At 45.5% G+C, this 8,118-nt stretch overlaps 1 pseudogene; it reads left to right on the top strand.

The window, feature by feature from the left end:
* Positions 1-1,007, top strand: part of LOC119361571 — a 149,714-nt pseudogene extending 148,707 nt beyond the window's left edge.
* The last annotated feature ends 7,111 nt before the right edge of the window (positions 1,008-8,118 follow it).

Genomic DNA, 8,118 nt, shown 5'->3' with positions numbered 1-8,118 from the left:
GGCATGCTTTGCGCCATCATGGTTTGTACCTTCATCGTATTCCTCTCTGGCACCCCCACCTATCGCTTCTGCGTTCCCACCACCGATGTTGAGAGTCCTTTCGCCCGCCTCGGTCGTAGCCTTGGCACACTCATCAAGAGCTCAAGCTTCCCCTTCAGTACAAATGGACACCAAGATGAGGATGTTGTGGCCAAGTCCGAGGAGGCGCGAAGCATGCTCCGTTTGTTGCCGATCTGGGCGGCATGCCTGGCGTATGGGGTTGCGTACGCGCAAATCATGACGCTATTCAACAAGCAGGGTCGCACCCTGGACCGTCGCGTCTTCGGAGGCCTTGAGCTACCGCCGGCCGCTCTTTAGACACTGGGGCCAGCGAGCATCCTGTTGTTCGTCCCCATCTATGATCGTTTGCTGGTGCCGGCACTAGGGCGTCTTACTGGCAAGGCATCGGGGCTGACGCTGCTGCAGCGCATGGGCACGGGCATGGCGGTGTCAATGGGAGCGATCATCGCAGCGGCGCTGGTGGAGGGCCAACGACTAGAGACGGCATGGGAGCACGGGCTGGTGGACGATGCTGGGGCGACGGTATCGATGAGCTGGGCATGCCTGGTGCCGCAATACGTGATGATGGGGATGGCAGACGTGCTGGCGATGGTGGGCATGCAGGAGTTCTTCTACGACCAGATGCCCCGCGAGCTGCGCAGCCTCGGCCTGGCGCTCTACTTCAGCGTCATGGGCATCGGCGGGTTCATCAGCAGCGCCCTCATCTCCTTCATCGACCGTGTTACTAGAAGTGGCGGTGGTGATGGTTGGTTTGTTGACAACCTCAACCGCGCCCACCTCGACTACTTCTATTGGCTGCTCGCCGGACTCTCGGCCGCTGAGCTCGTGCTTTTCCTTTGGCTCGCCAGCTCCTACGCCTATAACAAGAGCCACAAGAGGATTCAGCACTGAATGATCACCGGGACAATTTGAGGTTGTGTAAAAAAATGGTCTACGTTGTTCAGTAGTAGGTACTCCCTCCGTTTCAAAATAGATGACGCAACTTTGTACTCCCTCTATCCAGAAATACTTGTCGGAGAAATGGATGTATCTAGACATATTTTAGTTCTAGATACATCCATTTTTATCCATTTCTTCGACAAATATTTCCGGACGGAGGGAGTACTAACTTTGGTAGGGAGTAGGAAACAAGAATCTTTTAGTACTTCCTCCGTCCAGAAATACTTGTCAGAGAAATGCATAAAAATGAATGTATCTAAAACTAAAATACATCTAGATACATCAATTCTTCCGGCGAGTATTTCCGAACGGAGGGAGTATTATATAAACAGATTGCATTTGTAATTGCCAATATTATAAAAAAGGTGAGCCGAATGGAAATTAATGGCTTGCTGCTACCTACCACGAGCTCGCTTGAGTGTCCAATGCATCATAGAACGCGGTGGCGATCCACCTGGCTGACAGGTGCTGTCACGGTACTACGACTGTTTATTCTTATAAGGGCTGCTCTGTTTATTTACTGGATCCTGAATCGCTGTCTACTGTACTGAGGACAAATCAATCTTGTGTTCTTGTGTCCAACCACGTCGTGATTGAGTATACTGCACTCAGTGTGTACAGTAACCACGTCGTGATTAAGTAGGTAGGCAAGCAAATCAAGGTTACTGTTTCCGTCTGAAACAAAGGCCAAACAACACATCGGATATTCAGAATGGCCTTCACGAGTTACTGTTTCCATTGGTGTGTACCTTATGGTTATTTTACTTGTATAAATAATTGAGGGGCAGCAAAAAGAAATTTATAAAATGAGGGGCAGCATGTATGGGTAACCTGCAATTATTGTATTCTTAGGCAAGATATAATATTTATTCTTAGATGTAACAGATTGCTGGTATTCACGAGTGAGTAGTATGGCGCACCAACCGGAGAGAGGGCTGCCAAATACAGAACTCATAGCCCTAATATCTTTGCTTGTCCTGATACTGGAGCTTCCCCCCTCTGGAAAGGGATTCTTTGAGCGGTAAAAGCTGCTAAGGTAGGTTTCTCGTGGAAGGTTAGCAATGGTAGGAGTGTTAGATTTTGGGAAGATCAGTGGATCGACAATACCACACTTGCTACCAGCTATTGGGAGTTATATAACATTGCCAATCCCATCAACGTTTCTATCAGCGAGGTTTGGGATGGTACACACCTGAAAATCACCTTCAGGAGGTGCTTTACCTAGACCATGTTTGCTGCTTGGAACGAACTTTTTAGCTTAGTCAAGAACATTGTTTTGAATGATAGTGATGATACTATTATTTGGAACTTTGGCTCTAAAGGGATTTACACAGTTAAATCCTTTTATAAATTTGTGAACTTTAGAGGAGTGCTCCCAGACAACATTACTATGGTCTTGAAAGCTAATAGCGCTCAGAGGATCTAGATTTTCAGCACTGATTGTTCAGCGGGACCATTCGAAGTTGTGTAAAAAGAAATGGTCACAATGTTAAGTAGGTAGGAAACAAGAAATTTAAGTAGTATTAAACAGATTGCATTTGTAATTGTAATAAATGTTATAAAAAGAAGTGTGACGAATGGGAATTGATGGACTCTTCTCTCTTCTTTTTTTTTCTTTTTCTTTTGCGCATGGAAATTTATGGACTTTAGCTTGCTGCTACCTACCACGAGCTTGCTTGAGTGTCGAATGCATCATAGAGCGGTGGCGATCCACCTGGCTGACAGGTGCTGTCATGGTACTACCACTCTTTATTCTAAGAGCAACTCTAGCAGACCCCGCAAAAACCATAAAGCCGCATAATTCCGGCGAGTATACAGGCTCGGCTCAATTTTGCGGCCAGAATAGAACCTGCATACTCGCCCGGCCCGTAAAATATTTACCGCAGCACACAAATCGCCCGCCCCGACCAGTATATCTACGGGTTCGCGACGCGTTTGCGGGTCGAAACTCTATCCCTCCGCCGCTGCCGCCGAGCTCCACAATTCCCCACTCCCCTCCTCACATTTCTAGCCGCCAGCGAGCCCCTTCCGCCTCCGGCCTCCATGTGGGGCCGCATGTTTGATCATGTAATATATGTAGTATGTGATGAAATACTGTGGTGCAATTTCCCCCGCGAAATTGTTTTTTTAAATTATGCAGTTTCATCTACTGTTTTTGTTCGGCCGCGCTCGTTGTCGACCCGCAAACGAGATATTCGTCAAACTGCAAATGCGTTTTATGTGTCGAGATTTTACGGGGTCTGCTAGAGTTGCTCTAGGGGCTGCTTTTTTTGTGTTTTACTGGATCCTGAATTGTTGTCTACTGTACTGACACGACAAATCAGTCTTGTGTTCCTTGGTCGAGATTTTTCAACGTTGTAAAATCATGTTGTCACAACTTCTCTGGTGTGCAACCACGTCATGATTGAGTATGCTGCACTCAGTGTGTACTCTATTACAACGAAGTATTTCGACAGGGACCTCAAAGGCAAGCAAATCAAGGTTACTGTTTTGTTTCCTCTGAAACAAAGGCCACATAATACCAGTACATATATAATACTTTCTCCGTCCCAAAAAATAAGTGTCTCAACTTTACTATAATTTTTCCCCACAAAAGAAAAACCTTACTATAATTTTATACTAAAATAAGTAAAAAGTTAAAACATTTAGTTTGAGACGAAGGGAGTATATAACATAAAAAAAATAGGAGCATCGTCGGGCCTTGACGAGTGAGTATGATGGGGCGCCAACTGGAGAACTAGCTGCCAATCAATGTATGTTTGCGAAAATGATTAAATGGACGTGCCCAAACAGGTAGCCATAGCCCAACGGACTCAGCTCCTTTGACATACTGCAGGGTGCAGTTGGCTCACTCTGACAGGTGAGAGAACCTGCTTCTGGGTCCACATGTCAGTGCCCCAACTGCTCCCTGCAGTACGTCAGAGGAGCCTTGTTCTAGCCCGACATGGTTGGCCGCATGCTGCTGCCTGGGCGCATTTATCAGCATATAGGCATACATGCTTGTATGATGTATTCTTGACTGACAAAGAATCTTTTTTAACGCAAGAGTCGACAACAACAAAATCACACTACAAACTGCACATCATTGTTAGCACAAGAGTGGACAGAACGAATATACACTGCAAAATTTATAAGATGCTCCAAGTACCAGGAGCTTTTATTCACATGTACACCAAATTCAGTTATACAATAAAAAGCTCCACAATGTGCTTCCACTATCCTATCTTGACTTGAGTTCCTGGTTGTTTGGTCTAGTTGAGTGAAACGAATTGCGCGGATATTTCTACAAAGCACTGAATCTTCATCGACAGAGCATGCACAACAACAGATTTTTGGTTCTTCTGTCTTCAATGTACAGTAGGTACGGTGGAGCCAAGGAGGAGGGTGGCCATGGAAGAGAAGCTTGGCCGTAGCCAAGGGGCGAGTGGCCGGCGGGAAGAAGTAGCTGGGGTGGTGCTGCGAGCTGGGCCGCCGATTGGGATGGAGCACGCCGATCTGGGGAGGTGTTTTGGGCGTCGAGGAGCACGCCGGCGGCGATGTGGAGAGCAGCAGGGGCGTATCACGTCGCCGGCAGCTAGAATTTGGGGGCATTCTAGATTGAGTCGGGATTTGCAAGCGAGTAAGTGGGGGAATGAGAGGGGGTGCTTCTTTGAGATTCCTAATCGCCACACGTCGCTTGCAGGAGAGGGTCTAACGATTGCTTTCTTACGACCCGGGTCTTATAGGATTTTTTTCTAGGTGACCCTTCACTAGTAGAAAACAGGGCATTTTTCTCGATTTGTAAGGGCCTCTAGTCCCGGTTCTTGAACCGGGACTAATAGGTCGTTACTAATGCCTCCCCCCTTTAGTCCCGGTTCTTGCACGAACCGGGACAGATGGGCCTCCACGTGGCCGCTGCGGGCAGCCCAGGCAGGGGGGCCTTTGGTCCCGGTTGGTGACATAAACCGGGACCAAAAGGCATCCACGCGTCAGAAGCTGGCTGCAGCTGAGGATTTTTTTTAAAGTGGCTGGTTTAGGGGTTTTGGGGGTTAATTTAGGTTGTTATTAGCTAGCTAATAGAGAGAAGTGTCCTCTCTTATATCTTCGTGCTTGGTTTACCAACGCTACTGCTATGTTCATTTCACCCGCTGATAATAACTCTTCATGCTCGCATCATACATCATCATATATAATAACAAGTCATACGATCATCATACTCATAGTCATCGAACCCAACCCTACATAATTATTCTTAGCACATGATCATCAGTATCAGGTAGGACCTAAACACACTTAAGATAAAATAGTATAAAACAATATAGACCCTGACTCTCCATTATGAAGAATGGAGCTCATCATGTCTCCAATTCTTGTGCTTCGCTTCCTTTTGCTTCCAAGAAGCTCCTTACGACTGTCCATACATTTTTTTCCATTCTTTGATTGTCATGTCTCCACTTCTTTTAGAAATCCGGTATGGACAGTTGACATTCGTAGGACGACCTGATTGTATGTTCAAAACATCAAGGTGACCGTGCGTATACATCAGATGAGGCACACAATCATTCGGGATTATCTGTTGAAAAACATAGTAATAACTTTATAGTTAGCAATGATGTACTAGTTTTAGAAGTATGCAAAAAGATGCACGGATGTCGTAATAGTAAAGAATCTTACCAAGGTATCTCCATGGTAGTTACCGTAGTTCAACACGTGCACTAGTGGCACGTACTGACCAGAATGTTGAGGAGTTTGATTGTAGACATTGTAATTCTCAAGATCAGTACAAAATGCAATCAGATGATTTTTCTCCTTATAAGTTAATTCGGAGCCAGTGGTGTAGTGGGTTTTGTCTACCATCTTCCGCACATTCTTTGAAGAATGAAAATAAGCTGTTAATGGAAATAAGTTGTCAACTATTTTGAAATAAACAATATAAATTACTTAATAACTATGTTTGAGAAGTTCACATGGGGGAAGAATTGGAAGTGTATCCACAAGGACCCAAATGTCCATATTGTCTTGCTCGATTGTAGGATCACCAAGATCCATGGTGATAAGCATACCCTCATCAAAACCATATATCTTGCAAAGTGCTTCCCAATTTTTGCAACCAAAATGGGTTACACTCTCAGCATTGTACAACTTTACTTCAAAATCCAAACCATGATGGGTCCTTAGGTGAATTTTTTTGGTTTCCATACTTTCATGGTCTTCAAAACCCATCCTTTCCAACATATAGCGTCTTGCATAGCATGGGATAAACTAGTCGAATTGGAAAAGATAAAAAATACACGTTAAAATAGTTGAAGTCGTGCTTAATTACGAAAAAAACTATTGTCGTCGTAGCGTATCGTATAAACATCTAAGGTCTCCTCGAGCTTAATGCCGAAGCGTCGATCTTCGTCCAGCTCAAGGAATCTGTCGCATATACCTCGGTCGTCGTGGCACCAGTCGCACTCCCCCGGGCGGTTTTCGTCGTCCGAGTACGACATTTCCGACCTATGTTCATAATTCAAATATTAAACTTGTACAATTAAATATATGTACTAAAAAACCTAAATTAGATCATTATTATTAATCACGGGTTGACTATCGGTGATGGTAGCTCCTTCTTTCATTCCCGAGTTACACCAAATTGTCTAGCACACCCGAATGAAGGAGAAGCTACCCCCACGACGACGTGGATGATGGAGGGGGCTCTTTAATTTTAGCATTCAAAGTAGGAGTACTTTTCCAATATGAGCATTCAATAAGCAAAACCAAATCATAAAATAAAGTAGTATTCAAATTATCATGCATTCAATTATAACCAAAAGTACATCATCTCTTGTGTCCGTACATCGTCGAATATTATCACTAATACTCCTCGAATACTATCATACATGTAGCATCGTCAATACCGCTAGTATTGTAGCGCCCGACGGGTATCCTCGCGGGCGGTGGACACCCAAAAATAAGGAATCAGCACAGGATCATAGCTCCAGTGAGATCCCTGAAGAACCTACCAGGTATTGTCGAATCTGCCCTCCAATGCAATCATGTAGCGACAGACATGCTCATCCTCCTCGCTGACGCGGTGACGTAGCACCTCCGCGGTGTCCGGCCTCGGCACCGTCAGTGGCCCACGCGACCGCCACCAAATAAGGATCGGGTCAACAACGGGCTGGCTCCTCACCAACCTACGTCCCCCGGAAGGTAGCACCTCCCAATACCAGCCCGGCGGAGCCCAGTCCTGGACATGGCCCTGATTAAGCAGGCCTCCACCGCCGAGTCGACGACGAGGATGCGGGATAGGCATCGTCGACGTCGATGCGGAAAATACTTCTATATATAGTAAAATAAAGTAGTTTTATTAATTAAATCAACTAGTTCAACTACTAAGAACTTACTATAAATAAATAAAGTAGTACTTACTAAAAATAAACTACTTCTATTAAGGACAGTATAACCGCACCTAAAGCGAGCCCTCTCAGCGATTTGAGTTTTTAACCGTCCGATTTCGTGTGTTGGATGTCCAGGGTCGTCAGATCTTCCTCATGCGCGCGATGTCTCGCTAACTGGGCCAGCTGTCCTATTGATGGCTACTCCAAAGGAAAAATCAGAGTTTTGTGGTTGATTGGGTCGTGCGCGCTGTTGCAGGCCCGTGTAGCGTGGTAGGGATAACGAAGGCATGTAGCATCAGAGTTTTGTGAACACTTGAATATGTTGATCAGAAAATTCTGGTGGGGTAGCAAAGATGGAAAACGGAAGCCGCATTGGGTTTCCTGGGAAGCTATGACACAGCCAAAGGCGATGGGAGGACTTGGCTTCAAAGACTTTGAGCTATTTAATTTATCTCTCTTGGCAAAACAAGCTTGGAGATTACTCCAATCTCCTGACACTTTGAGTGGGCGCATCCTCAAAGCTGTATATTATCCCGGGGGTACTATCTTAGATGCTCAGCTGGGTAGCAGACCAAGTCAAGTGTGGAGATCGATCTTGGATGGGAGAGATATTCTCAAGCAAGGAATTATTAAACGTATAGGTGATGGAACAATGACAAACATCTGGACCGATAATTGGATTCCGCGTGATGAGATGCTGCGCCCTTATGGCTGCATAACTCAGAACCACCCTGAGCTTGTTGCGGAGCTCATTGAT

Source organism: Triticum dicoccoides, chromosome 2B (genome assembly GCF_002162155.2).
Source record: "Triticum dicoccoides isolate Atlit2015 ecotype Zavitan chromosome 2B, WEW_v2.0, whole genome shotgun sequence".
NCBI lineage: Eukaryota > Viridiplantae > Streptophyta > Magnoliopsida > Poales > Poaceae > Triticum > Triticum dicoccoides.
This window is presented reverse-complemented; position numbering and strand designations above follow the sequence as displayed.